Source organism: Eurosta solidaginis, chromosome 1 (assembly GCF_040869045.1).
Source record: "Eurosta solidaginis isolate ZX-2024a chromosome 1, ASM4086904v1, whole genome shotgun sequence".
In the NCBI taxonomy this organism is placed as follows: domain Eukaryota; kingdom Metazoa; phylum Arthropoda; class Insecta; order Diptera; family Tephritidae; genus Eurosta; species Eurosta solidaginis.
In genome coordinates, this window is record NC_090319.1 from 36,720,978 (window position 1) to 36,735,864 (window position 14,887).

The following is a 14,887-nucleotide window of genomic DNA, read 5'->3' on the forward strand; positions in this document are numbered from 1 at the left end:
AACTTAAACTGCTACAATCAAAATACTTCGTGAATTAAAAAACTCATTGCGCACATATTGTTATTGCAATATCGGAGTACTACATATATGACAGTTGAGTGGAACATCGTCCTATCTCGGCTGAAAGCCCCATTACAGAATTTTTTGTATAAATGCCCCAGCTCACGTCGAAACATCTTAAATTTATGCAGAGGTAGCGCGGTTTCGAAATGGTGGCTGAGATGGCAAAATTCCACTCAGCAGTCGAAATGGCGATATTTTTATGGTATTATCTAGAAATAAATGTTGATGATTGCAATTTAATAAAAAGTGTTGGTTATATTCACTGAATGTGTGATAAATTGAATTGTTATATTCTTTACTGACTTCAACCAAACTCATGAATTTATTTCTATTTCACCAATTATGAGTTGACAAAAAATGAATACTCTTCTCCTAAAACTCATTGAAATACTTATCGCTTTTTATAATATTAAACGAGGTAAAATTGACATCTCTCCAACCTCCAAATCAAGGGTGCTAGGCACGATTGGATGCATTGTAGCCAGGGAATATTTTCGGAACGGAGACTTCCCCATACCGGACCGCTTCGGGAAGTAGTGATGGACTTACCACAGCGGAACGCTGTTGGTGCGGACGGTTTTTATCCCCACTTTTAACATTAGACCGCTGAGCCCGCCTTGTTGGACAGGTGGTCGTACGACCAAGATGAACTCAAAAACTTCTAAAGTAAGTAAGGATGAGAACTAAAAAGCGATGGCGTCGCATGCCCGGGAGGAAGAAATCACTAACACTAATGATTCGGACGCGGATAGCGATGATAGTATGCAGTCAGTGCGCTTGGTAGGGGAGCATTCTATCAGGACGGACAAAGAACTAACGTTATCCCAACCAACGACGAGACCGATCGCTTGGCATGGGCCAAAGAGACAGTGCCCTGAGCGGCAAGAGGCACCGATCGGCTGAATCTGATAAGCATGCTTTTAACAGGCAGGAGGCGGAGGGAAAACGCCCCAGTCCCAGAACCAGGAAGAAAACTAGCCGGAATGACAGGAATCAGACCTCAAATTCTGCAAAGCGGAGAGAAGAGGAAAGTTCTAGAAAGCCATGTACCCTTAAAGCTATAGTGCAGAAAGAGGAAATAAGAAATAAGAACGTAAATGCTAATAAGCTTAAGGGAGGTAATGACCAGACTCCAGCTTATTCGGTGATACTAAGCTAACGATGAGACTCCGGTTTTCACCGAGAAGAAGATGAACAAAGTTGCGAACCAGGCCTTAACCCTCAAACGGGCAAACTCGTAATACTGTTCAAATCAAGTTCATATTTTGCGGGCATGTAAATGTTGGCTATGTATGCTTATAAATAAGTTTTCAGTAAAAAATAATGTCTGGAAAAATATTTATGGGAGAAATAGTGAACACCGTTTCCAGACAGTCTTGCCGGTTCACGTGTGTATAAAATTACAAAGAAGTAGGCACGTGTTTTTGAAATAATTGTATAATGAAAAGATCGTAATTCAAACGATTTTCTTTAAATAAAGCTTACAAAAACATAAAGTAATAATGCACTAAAGTTTGGCCTTAACAAAGAAAAGTAACACAACATAGATATTTTTAATTCATTTTGACTGGTCTCATCTTAAAATTTATTTATTTTTGTGATGGTAGTCCCAAAAGCAATTTTTGTCTGTTTGCAATATAAATGCAGATTACATTTGGAACAAGTGGCTGTTTATCCGACTGTTTGCAATGTTTGTAGCGTTTTTTCCCGTTTCTATCCATCCACTTTAGGAAGTGATCATGGCCGTCAAATAGCGCATCATCGAGAAGATGAAGAGCCCTTTTCCTACCATTGAGAGACCAGACTGTTCAGATAGTGAGCGATCAATACTTTGCCCCGATGTCTGTCTACCAACTTTGAAAAGGACAAGACCAGCAGCTATTTCCTCACAGAATTGCGGAGGATTGTATTGGTTTTTTCCTTCGGACATATTGCTCAAATCGTTTGATTCCTCAGAGCGCATACGTTTATACAAAACATAAGCATTTGTTGCTGCCATGTCCACAAAGTGATAAAAAATCCTAGTCATAATGTTTCGGCTTTTAGTCTGAATATGATAACCACCGATAAGACTGTCCATCAGATCGACTCGGCCCATGTGAGCATTGTATTCTTTAATGATCTAGGGAAAGTTTCCTTGCATGAAAAGCTTTTGTTTTCTATCTTATCTTGATGCTTTCGCTGGTTGAATATCAGTATTCGCTCTCAAAAAAGGTTCAATACCAACATATGTAGATGTCAGACGTACACATTTATGATCCTTCCATAACACCGTGGTCACACCGGCTCCTTAAAATAAGGTCACATAATCGACGGAAAATCCTCTGCTTTCTTTGCTCACGTCAGCGCCAGTTGGCAGCTTGCAAGCAGGAATGCGATTGACCAAGAAATCCCTTACCTCCTGTACCCAAACTATATATTGCACAAGCTCGCAAGTATACTAACAGAGGTAATGATGTATAAAAATTATCAAAATATAATATGTGATGTACAAGATCGGTAATCATAAGCGAATGACAATATTTGATGTGGCACCTTTGTATATTTCGAAACGGTAGGCAAAGCCGTTCGTGTCCATAGCACAAATAATTTTCCACCTCATTTGTGCGATTTATTTAGCATATATTGTAAAACTAGGTTGAACTGGAGGTCCAGTAGCTTTAACTGTTGGTAATGGAGATCGATGGTTAGAAAATAGGGGGGGGGGGGGGGGGGGGGGGAGAGGGGGGAAGACCCGTCCCTTATCCAAACATCCTGCTACATGACCCATAACGTGGAAGCACAATCAGAAGAGTTCAAAAGGCTGGTAGATCAAGAAGGGTACAGAGGACGGCTTGTCATAGGTGCGGATGCGAGTGCACATCACAACGTATGGGGAGGGGACGATATTAACGGTAGAGGTGCGTCCCTTTTTTGTTATACACTACACAGTAGTGTACAGGTTGCTAACAGGAGTAGCGTTCCTAAATATATTGGGCCAACGTCAGGCAATATTATTGATAACACATTGAGTTTTGCGCATTGTAAATCGCGGTATGAATAGAGGGTCCTTGACGGGACATCCTTCTCAGACCATGCATTATCAGCTACAGCATGGAGAAGGGGAAAACCTTTAGAAACCCTAAGGCAACGGACTGGTACAAATTTCAGAAATGTGTATCAGGAAGGCTTGGGCAGCCAAAAGAGGTTAACACCATTGAGGAGTTGGAAGAGTGCAACAACTCTGAGAAGATTCAAAGGGAAAGTAAAGCCACTGGTGGAGTAAGGAGTTGATTTTTCTTACAGGACAAGTAAAAGAGATTCTTAAGTTGACAGAAGTTGTGGAAAACAAGCAGTGCTGGGACGATTATAGAGATCTGTTGTGGATATTTAAACGTGAAATGAACAGGTCGATGAAGGTCTTAAGGAAAAATTTCTGTGCGGACATAGAATGCTCCAGCGAAACGGCGAGACCGAGGAAAGTCGTATCCAAGGGAGATGCGACCCAGGCACTGATAAAAAAGATCTGCGGGGAATGGACACACAGTAGTGAAGATTCCCTTGAGGCACTACTTAACACACACTTCCCATCATAACTATGCTATAACAACGTCTACACTCCTAATACGTAGCGAGAGGTACCAGGCAATGAAATCTTTTTCCAAGTTCAAATCGCCGGGTCCAGATGGTATATTCTTCGAGTAATCTTCACATCAAAAGCGGGAAAATCAGTCATCTGCATCCGAAGGACTACAGGCCCATTAATTGGACATCTATTTTGCTCAAACCCCTGGAAAGATTAAAAGATGTGTATATAAAATCAAATATGAATGAGGAGTTAATCTTTTCAGCAAAACATGCTTACACCAAAGGCAAGTCAATTCATGCTGCATTGCATAGGATGTTCATAACTATAGAGAAAGCCCTTGAAAACCAGAAATATGCTCTAGGTGTTTTTCTGGAGCCTTCAGTATAAGTCAAAAAATCAAAATCAATTCAATATCTCCAAACGAGTAAACCCAAAACGAACAGTCTCAACTCAATTGAAGTTCATCCCGCCTTTACTAACTGGATGGGCTCGAAGTTAAGCTGCAGAGTAATCACGTCGCCATGGGATCTATGCGAGACAACAAAATCTGTAAGAGAGGAGCGCCGCAAGGTGGGGTTTAGAGACGTTCACAGCATTGGTGACGCTGGTTATCAACCAATTGCTTAGGCGGTTCGACGGAGGACCAGTCAAACTACATATCAGATGGCGTTACAGTCAGCAACAAAACTTTTCTAAGCGGGGTTTTGCAAGCACTCCGAGTGTATGTCTGCCACATGAAAAGCTCTAAGTGAAAACTCCTCTGCCTTACAAATGCCGTTCGGAGTCGGCATAAAACACGTAGGTCCTGTCTCGCCAATTTGTAGAAAAGATTAAAAGGAGCACGACGCAAATTGGAAGAGAAGCTCGGTCTAAAATCTCTTCGGAGGTTATCGCGCCTTACATTTTTATACTCAGTTGAGCAGAGCTCACAGAGTGTATTAACTTTGATTGGATAACGGTTGGTTGTACAGGTATAAAGGAATCGAGATAGATATAGACTTCCATATATCAAAATCATCAGTATCGAAACAAAAAATTTGATTGAGCCATGTTCGTCCGTCCGTCTGTCCGTTAACACGATAACTTGAGTAAATTTTGAGGTATCTTGATGAAATTTGGTACGTATGTTCCTGGGCACTCATCTCAGATCGCTGTTTAAAATGAACGATATCGGACTATAACCACGCCCACTTTTTCGATATCGAAAATTTCGAAAAACCGAAAGAGTGCGATTATTCATTGCCAAAGACGGACAAAGCGATGAAACTTGGTAGGTGAGTTGAACTTATGACGCAGAATAGAAAATTAGTAAAATTTTGGACAATGAGCGTGGCACCGCCCACTTTTAAAAGAAGGTAATTTAAAAGTTTTGCAAACTGCAATTTGGCAGTCGTTGAAGATATCATGATGAAATTTGGCAAGAACGTTACTCCTATTACTATGTGTATGCTTAATAAAAATTATCAAAATCGGAGAACGACCACGCCCACTTAAAAAAATTTTTTTTTAAAGTCTAATTTAAACAAAAAATTTAATATCTTTAACGTATAAGAGTAAATTATGTCAACATTCGACTCCAGTAATGATATGGTGCAATAAAATAGAAAAATAAAAGAAAATTTCAAAATGGGCGTGGCTCCGCCATTTTTCATTTAATTTTTCTAGGATACTTTTAATGCCTTAAGTCGAACAAAAATTTACCAATCCATGTGAAATTTGGTAGCGTCTTAGATTGTACGCCGATAACTGTTTTCTGTGAAAAGGGGCGAAATCGGTTGAAGCCACGCCCAGTTTTTATACACAGTCGATCGTTAATTTTCAACGGACCCAGCTTCCAGTAATACCATCTTTCGCAATGACCATAAATAAGTCGCAAGGTCAAACGTTTGAAAAAGTTGGAATTTTGTTGAGGCGGCATGTATTTACACATGGGCAATTATACGTAGCTGCAAGTAGAGTCAGGTCCTTTGACAGTCTAAAGTTTTATGTAAGCGAACATAATAATCAAGGTCACTTAGCTGGCGATGAAAGGTTATTAGCGAAAAATATTGTTTTCCCCGAAGTTATAAATCCAAACTGCTAAATGTAAGCAATGCAAATCCATGAATTTAAGTTCGCGTTAACTGAGAAAAGTTTTTAAAACATTTGCATGTAGACGAAGTAATGTATCTAAGTATAGATTTTCTGGCGTCAATCGTTTACTCTTTTCCCTTTTATTCTTGCGAAATGGGCAGTACTCGAGGTTAATTAAAATCAAGATATTCTTCAATACTGTGTAAAATTATATTTTAAATTTTTCATATTGCAGTTATATATGGCATGACGTATGGTGATAAGTGTATATATGCACTTAAAAATTTTATTTAATTACATTTGGCCTATTCACGAAATATGTATATATTTGTTGTTGTGTTAAGGTTTTAATTTATTTATATTTAGTTATATTTTAATTTGTGAGTTACCTGTTACACTTTATTTTATCTGGAATATTTTATTTAAAATTTTTGTCATATATATATATATATATATATATATTATATTTATATGTAGTTTATATGGGTGATATAGGCCCACTGGGGAACCGAGCACCCAAAACTCACTTCGGTAACGCGCCAACTGCGTACCTCGCGGGTGGTGTGGAAAAAGCAAATTTTCAATTCAATTTCAAGGCATTTCACCATAATTCAACGTCAATTTCATTTGATTTTACATATTTTTTATATTTTGTTTAAGGAGTTCTATACCAAAACGTAATTATTACGTTTGAAATGTAATTTAAGGAAATACAATCAAAAAGTAAGTATAACGTCTTAGGTCAAAACCAAATTTTTAATGGAAACTTTAAGTAGGTTAGACCAGTTGGTTTTAAAAATAAAATAAAATAAAATATCAGAAAACATCTCAATATTACTATCTGCAAATTAGACATCCCAACATTGGAATTCTCACACTAAATATCCGAGCATTAGAATCTTCATATTCCCACAATGATAACATTAAATCGCGGAAAAAATTTAAGTGCATTTATTGCGTTTTGATATGGAACTGCTTATTCCCTTCATTTAATTTTTTTGCACTTTAAGTACTTTATTTTTTTGCTTTTATTTTAAATTTGTTTAGAAAACTCTGCTTTCTTTTCCATTACATACTTTTTTTATATTTTTATTTTATTTTTTATGAAGGTATCCATTATTCTATTTGAAATTTTCGTTTTCGTTTACATATTACATATAAAAATAAAATAAATGTAAGGCGCGATAACCTCCGAAGAGATCTAAGGCCGAGCTTCTCTTCCAATTTGCGTCGTGCTTCTCTTGATTTTCCCTACAAATTGGCCGGACGGGACCTACATGTTTTATGCCGACTCCGAACGGCATCTGCAAGGCAAGAGTTTTCACTGAGAGCTTTTCATGGGAGAAATACACCCGGAGCGCTTGTCAAACACTGCCGAGGGGCGACCCCGCTTAGAAAAATTTTCTTCTAATTGAAAAACCTTATTTCTAAAATTTTGATGTTGCTTTGCACGGGGTGCGAACCCAGGGCATACGGTGTGATAGGCGGAGCACGCTACCATCACACCACGGTGGCCGCCTTTACATATTTTAATTTATAATTAATTTAGTTAATTATAATTTTATTTGATTAATTATAAATACATATGTAATAGTAAAGCGCCGATTGCATACCTAACCCGTGGTGTGAAATAGGTTAAATTCCTTTAGCACATTTCTTCGTTCTTAACGAAAAATTCGTGTTTTTTGAATTATGACGCTATTGAAGTAAATAGGCGATATATATATGTATATGTAGTTTATATTTGTGATATAGGCCTACTGGGGAACCGAGCACCCAAAACTAACTTCGGTAGCGCGCCAACTGCGTATCTCCCGGGTGGTGTGGAAAAAGCAAATTTTCAATTCAATTTCAAGTAATTTCACCACAATTCTATGTAAATTTCATTTGATTTTACATATTTGTTATATTTTTTTTAAGGAGCTCCATACCAAAACTTATAATTACATTTGAAAAGTTTGTAGAAAATTTAAGAAAATACAATCAAAGATTATAACGTCTTAGGTCAAATTCAAAATTTTAATGAGAACTTTAAGTAAGATAGATCAGTTTGCTATATTTCCACTCACTGCTCAACTATTAACGCATTATTGCACTACCCCAACACTGGATGCATAGAGTGAGTTGAAAAAAATACAAGTTGGTCGAATTTCGACCACGGGCGATACTAGTTATATATTAAAATGTGAATAGGCAAAACAAGATAGCAATAAGGCACTTTTCGAAAAAGTAAGTACCTAACAAAGCAGATATAAGTTAAGATGTCACGTACGATTACACATAAAAATAAGTCGATTTGAAAACATTTCGTGCAAGTTTGATTGGGTTGTTTATAAACATATTTTTATACCTTTCATGAAAACGAAATGGTATATTAATTTTGTCACGAATCTCAAAATTGTTAGTCCTTAAAGAAAAAGAGATAGACCCACCAATTGAAAGAATATATATAATTTACCAGAAACTGTGAACACACCATTATACATTCTAACGGTGAACTACTCATCTCTAGTGAGCTCTTTTTACTCATCTTTATTTTTTCTTTTACCGCACACCTTTTTATACTCAGTTGAACAGAGCCCACAGAGTATATTAAGTTTGATTGGATAACGGTTGGTTGTACAGGTATACAGGAATCGAGACAGATATAGACCTCCATATATCAAAATCATCAGGATCGAAAAAAAATTTGATTGAGCCATATCCGTCCGTCCGTCCATTAAAACGATAACTTGAGTAAATTTTGAGGTATCTTGATGAACTTTGGTATGTAGGTTCCTGAGCACTCATCTCAGATCGCTGTTTAAAATGAACGATATCGGACTATAACCACGCCCACTTTTTCGATATCGAAAATTTCGAAAAACCGAAAAAGTGCAAAAATTCATTACAAAAGACAGATAAAGCGATGAAGCTTGGTAGGTGAGTTGAACTTATGACGAAGAATAGAAAATTAGTAAAATTTTGGACAATGGGCGTGGCACCGCCCACTTTTAAAAGAAGGTAATTTAAAACTTTTGCAAGCTGTAATTTGGCAGTCGTTGAAGATATCATGATGAAATTTGGCAGGAACGTTACCCCTATTACTATATGTACGCGTAATAAAAATTAGCAAAATCGGAGAAGGACCACGCCCACTTTTAAAAAAATTTTTTTTAAAAGTAAAATTTTAACAAAAAATTTAATATCTTTACAGTATATAAGTAAATTATGTCAACATTCAACTCTAGTAAAGATATGGTGCAACAAAATACAAAAAATAAAGAAAATTTCAAAATGGGCGTTGCTCCGCCCTTTTTCATTTAGTTTGTCTAGGATACTTTTAATGCCATAAGTCGAACAAAAATTTCCCAATCCTTTTGAAATTTGGTAGGGGCATAGATTTTGTTAACTGTTTTCTGTGAAAATGGGCGAAATCGGTTGAAGCCACGCCCAGTTTTTATACACAGTCGTCCGTCTGTCCTTCCGCATGGCTGTTAACACGATAACTTGAGCAAAAATCGACATATCTTTACTGAACTTAGTTCACGTAATTATCTGAACTCACTTTATCTTGGTATAAAAAATGAACGAAATCCGACTATGACCACGCCCACTTTTTCGATATCAAAAATTACGAAAAATGAAAAAAATGCCATAATTCTATACCAAATCCGAAAAAGGGATGAAAAATGGTAATTGGATTGGTTTATTGACACGAAATATAACTTTAGAAAATACTTTGTAAAATGTTGTGACACCTACCATATTAAGTAGAAGAAAATGAAAAAGTTCTGCAGGGCGAAATAAAACACCCTTGAAATCTTGGCAGGAATACTGCTCGTGGTATGAGATATATATATAAATTAGCAGTACCCGACAGATGATGTTCTGGGTCACCCTGGTCCACATTTTGGTCGATATCTGGAAAACGACTTCACTCATTAATACCTTTAATTTGATACCAATATCGAACAAACACATTCAAGAGTCACCCCTGGTCCACCTTTATGGCGATATCTCGAAAATGCGTCCACCTAGAGAAATAAGCCCCACGCCCTTTTAAAATACTCGTTAACACCTTTCATTTGATACCCATATCGTACAAACATATTCTAGAGTCACCCCTGGTCCACCTTTATGGCGATATCTCGAAAAGGCGACCACCTATAGAACGAAGGACCACTCCCTTTTAAAAATACTCATTAACACCTTTCATTTGATACCCATATTGTACAAACGTATTCTAGAGTCATCCCTGGTCCACCTTTATGGCGATATCTCGAAAAGGCGACCACCTATACAACTACCACCACTCCCTTTTAAAACTCTCATTAATACCTTTAATTTGATACCCATATCGTACAAACACATTCTAGAGTCACCCCTGGTCCACCTTTATGACGATATTTCGAAACGGCGTCCACCAATAGAACTAAGGTCCACTCCCTCTTAAAATACTCATCAACACCATTCATTTGATACCCATATTGTACAAACGCATTCTAGAGTCACCCCTGGTCCACCTTTATGGCGATATCTCGAAACGGCGTCCACCTATGGAACTAAGGATCACTCCCTTTTAAAATACTCATTAACACCTTTCTTTTGATAACCATATTGTACAAACTAATTCTAGGGTAACCCCTGGTCCACCTTTATGGAGATATCTGGAAACGGCGTCCACCTATGGAGCTAAGGATTACTCCCTTTTAAAATACTCATTAACACCTTTCATTTGATACCCATATCGTACAAACAAATTCTAGAGTCAACCCTGATCCACCTTTATGGCGATATCCCTAAATGGCGTCCACCTATAGAACTATGGCCCACTCCCTCATAAAATACTCTTTAATCCCTTTCATTTGATACACATGTCATACAAACACATTCCAGGGTTTCCCTCGGTTCATTTTCCTACATGGTTATTTTCCCTTATGTTGTCACCATAGCTCTCAACTGAGTATATTGAATTAATCAATAAATAGTTATCGCTAACTTAAATTCTTTTTTCCTTTCCCACTGTTATGTTCTGAGGTTATGGGCCCAGGCTACGTTGAAAGGAATTGAAGCAACTCAAACAGGTGTTGGTATTCCATACGAGTCCTATTGCGTAAAGCAATTTTGCATGGGGCAACGAGTAACAAGATGGCGGATAATAACCTTTAGAGTTGTGCTTTTTCGTTCATTTCAGAGATTCGATTTTTAGTTCTTTCTTCATCACTCATCTAATATATAAAACTCTTCTGTCACGGTGTTAGAGGCTTAACTCCTCCGAAACGGCTGAACAGAATCTCATGAAAATTTGTGAGCATATTGGGTAGGTCTGAGAATCGGCCAACGTCTACCTTTTTTTCGCTACGTGCCTAGGGTCTTGAGAGCAAAACGTGGACCCGGGTACCCCTAGAATGTGTTTATACAATATGGATATAGCGTGGAAGCTGTTGATGAGTGCTATAGTACAGGATAATTTTCATACCCCTGAGTGACTAGGGTCTCGAGATATAGGCCAAAACGTGGACTCGGGTACCCCTAGAATATTTTTATACAATATGGATATCAAATGAAAGCTGTTGATGAGTGCACTAGTACAGGATAATTTTCATACAACTGGGAGGCTAGGGTCTCGATATATAGCCCAAAACGTGGACCCGGGTACCCCTAGAATGTGTTTATACAATATGGATACCAAATGAAAACTGTTGATGAGTGCTATAGTACATCATAATTTTCATACAACTGGGAGGCTAAGGTCTCGAGATATAGCCCAAAACGTGGACCCGGGTACCCCTAGAATGTGTTTATACAATATGGATATCAAATGAAAGCTGTTGATGAGTGCTATAGTACAGGATAATTTTCATACCCCTGGGTGACTAGGGTCTGGAGATATAGGCCAAACGTGGGCCCGTGAACGCCTGGACAATGTTTTTACATTGTGGGTATGTGCTATAGGCCAAAACGTGGACCCGGGTACCCCTACAAAGTGTTTATACAATATGGATAACAAATGAAAGCTGTTGATGAGTGATTTAGTAGAGGATAATTTTCATACCCCTGGGTGACTAGGGTCTGGAGATATATGCCAAACGTGGGCCCGTGAACGCCTAGACAATGTTTTTACATTGTGGGTATCAAATTGAAGCTGTCATGTATGCTTTAGTACAAAGTAAGTTTTACACCGCTGGGTGACTACGGTCTCGAGATATAGGCCAAAACATGGACCAGGATACACTTAGAATGTGTTCTTATATTATGGGTATCAAATTGAAGCTGTTGATGTGTGCTATAATACAGAGTAAGTTTTACACCACTGAGTGACTAGGGTCTCGAGATATAGGCCAAAACATGGACCCGGATACCCCTAGAATGTATGTGTATTATGGATATCAAATGAAAGCTGTTGCTGAGAGCTCTCAAGATCATTGTGATATTCGATTTAGTCGCATCAACCTGGCAAAACTGATAAATATGCATGCGGAGCCGAAATAAAGACAAGAATTAATAATACCCACATACCTATTTACATACGTCCTATTCGATTTGCCTGAAATTTCGTATATAAATTTGCCTATATTAGTATTTACGATGCTTTTTTCCGGGAAGTATTCCAGAGCGGACTGGGACTGGGATTAGGACTAGGACTGGGACTGAGACTGAGACTCGGAGTGGGACTGGAACAAAATACATAACACCCTCTATGACTGGCAATAAGAGATGAAGAAGAAGGAGAAAAACTATAATAAAACAAATACACACAGACTAGATCAAAATATCACTTTGTATTCCAACATAATTCCACATACTTACTTTAAACAGTGCAGTAATACAATTTCATTTGAGTGCAAATTGAGTAGCAAAGGGGCAAAAAGTCAAAAAGGGGGATGGATATCGTTCACTGATGATTTTCTAGGGCATCAATGATTTATTCGATTCGGAGGAAAAGTGAAGCGCTTGAAAAATTCAAGGTATTTCAAGCAATGGTTGAAGCTTTTCATGGCGTAAAAATTGCAAAGTTTACCACTGATAATGGTGGTGACTACATTTCCAACGAATTTAAGCAATATCTGAAGAGTAAGGATGTTCAAATGAAATCAATTGTACCATATAATCCGGAAATGAATTCCATTTCGGAACGGCTAAATCGAACACTTCAGGAAAAAGCTATAACCATGTTATTGGCAAGTAATCTGGATGAAAAATTCTGGAATGAAGCAATTTTGACGGCGAATTATCTTAAAAATCGATCCATAACGATGGCAATTGGTAAGCAGTTTTATTTAAAGACACCAGCTGAAATTTGGTTCAAACAAAAACCGAATTTGTCACACTTACGCATATTTGGTTAAGAATGTTATAATCATATATCATCAAGCAATCGTTCAAAGTTCAGTCCAAAGTCAACTAAATGTATAATGTTGGGTTATGGTGCATCAATGGGCACATATCGGCTTTGGGATAAGACAAAAAACACACTGGTCTTTGGACACCACGTAACGTTTAATGGGGCTTCTGTGTTAAATCAAACAAAATTGGTGGAATTGCAAATTTCAGAGGCGGCACCGAATAAGATGAACCTTGGAAGCAAACTGGAACGAAATGACATTGAATCGAAATCGCCTATGGAAGATTTGAAAAACGACAAGTTGCTTGATGCTGATGGTCGCGATGAAGCGAAAAACGATGTTTTGGATTTGGATGAAATGGATGTCATCAATGCTTGTAATAACGAAAATATCAGAAGTGGTTGGATCTAAAACACACATAGCGACACTCCACAAAGAAGCGAACGTAGACGGCGAGCACCAGATAGATACGGTGAATGGGCTGAGCCCTATCAGCTGAACAATTTGTTGATGATGATCCGATTTCAGTTAACGATGCTATTAAGCGTAATGATGCTGATAAATGGAAAGAGGCCATGCAAGGTGAGTACGAATCCTTAACAAAAAATCGAAAGGCAATCACAAACAAGTGGGTTTTCAAGATAAAACGAAAATCTGATGGCTAGCGCGTGGCTTTACGCAAAAATACGGATTTGATTATACAGAAACTTTTACTGCAGTTGCAAAGTTGGTGACATTGAGAATTTTACTTTCAATTGCGAATCAAATGGACATGCACATTCATCAAATGGACGTGAAAAGTGCGTTTTTGAACGGGGAGTTAGAAGAAGAAATTTTTATGGAACTTCCAGATGGATACAAACAAGCAAAGTATGCAAATTGAATCGTGCACTTTACGGATTAAAACAAGCATCGCGTGCCTGGAATGAAAGGTTCAATAAATTTATGATTCGAATTGGATTCAAGCAGTGTGAATCGGATCACTGTGTTTGTGTAAAAAGGAAAAATAACATTTTAGTTATAATTTTACTATATTTCAATGACATACTGGTGTTTTGCAGCGATTTGAAAACAATCGATGTCATAAAACAATTGATGTCAAAGGAATTTGAAATGACTAATATGGGAAAGGCAGATATATTTTTGGGCATGCGTATTGAACAAAATGTGGAAATGGAATGATCATTTTGAAATTATTTTGAGCCTTTCGGCCGATAAAATAAAGACAAAACACAAGGTTTCTCTTTTCCTCCTACGCGTTTCGATGAAATTTTTTCATCTTCATTAGGGAGACTGTATATTTATCATAAAATATGACATAAAACAAAACAAACATTAACACATTAGTTAGAATTACACAATTTACATCACTCTGTTGTTGACATAATACTTACATTCAATTTATAACATTGAAACTTTCAACATCTAACACATAAATAAACAAAATTTTACATTTAATTTACTGCCTCCATTCATGTTTCCTGCTTCGTCCATTGGCTGATAATGCCGTCATATAAGCGCAGTTTATAATGTTGACGTCTTCTTTGAAATTCATTGCAGTATTGATTTTTTGTTGTATTCGTAGAGCTTCCAGCGTCATTCAAGAGAGAAGGAGACTGAGAAAGAGTTAGAATGAGACGACTATGGAGATGAAGCGAAAAAGACGGAGGGAGGAGTGAATAAAAATATTAGGAAAAAGTGTAGAGGGGTAGGGCAGAATTAGACGGAAAAAGATTATTAAAATGTATGCAGATAGGCCAAATTTAGGGCAGAACAACGTCTTCCGGTTCTGCTAGTTATTCTATTATAAAACAAATACACACAGATTAGATCAAAATATCACTTTGTATTCCAA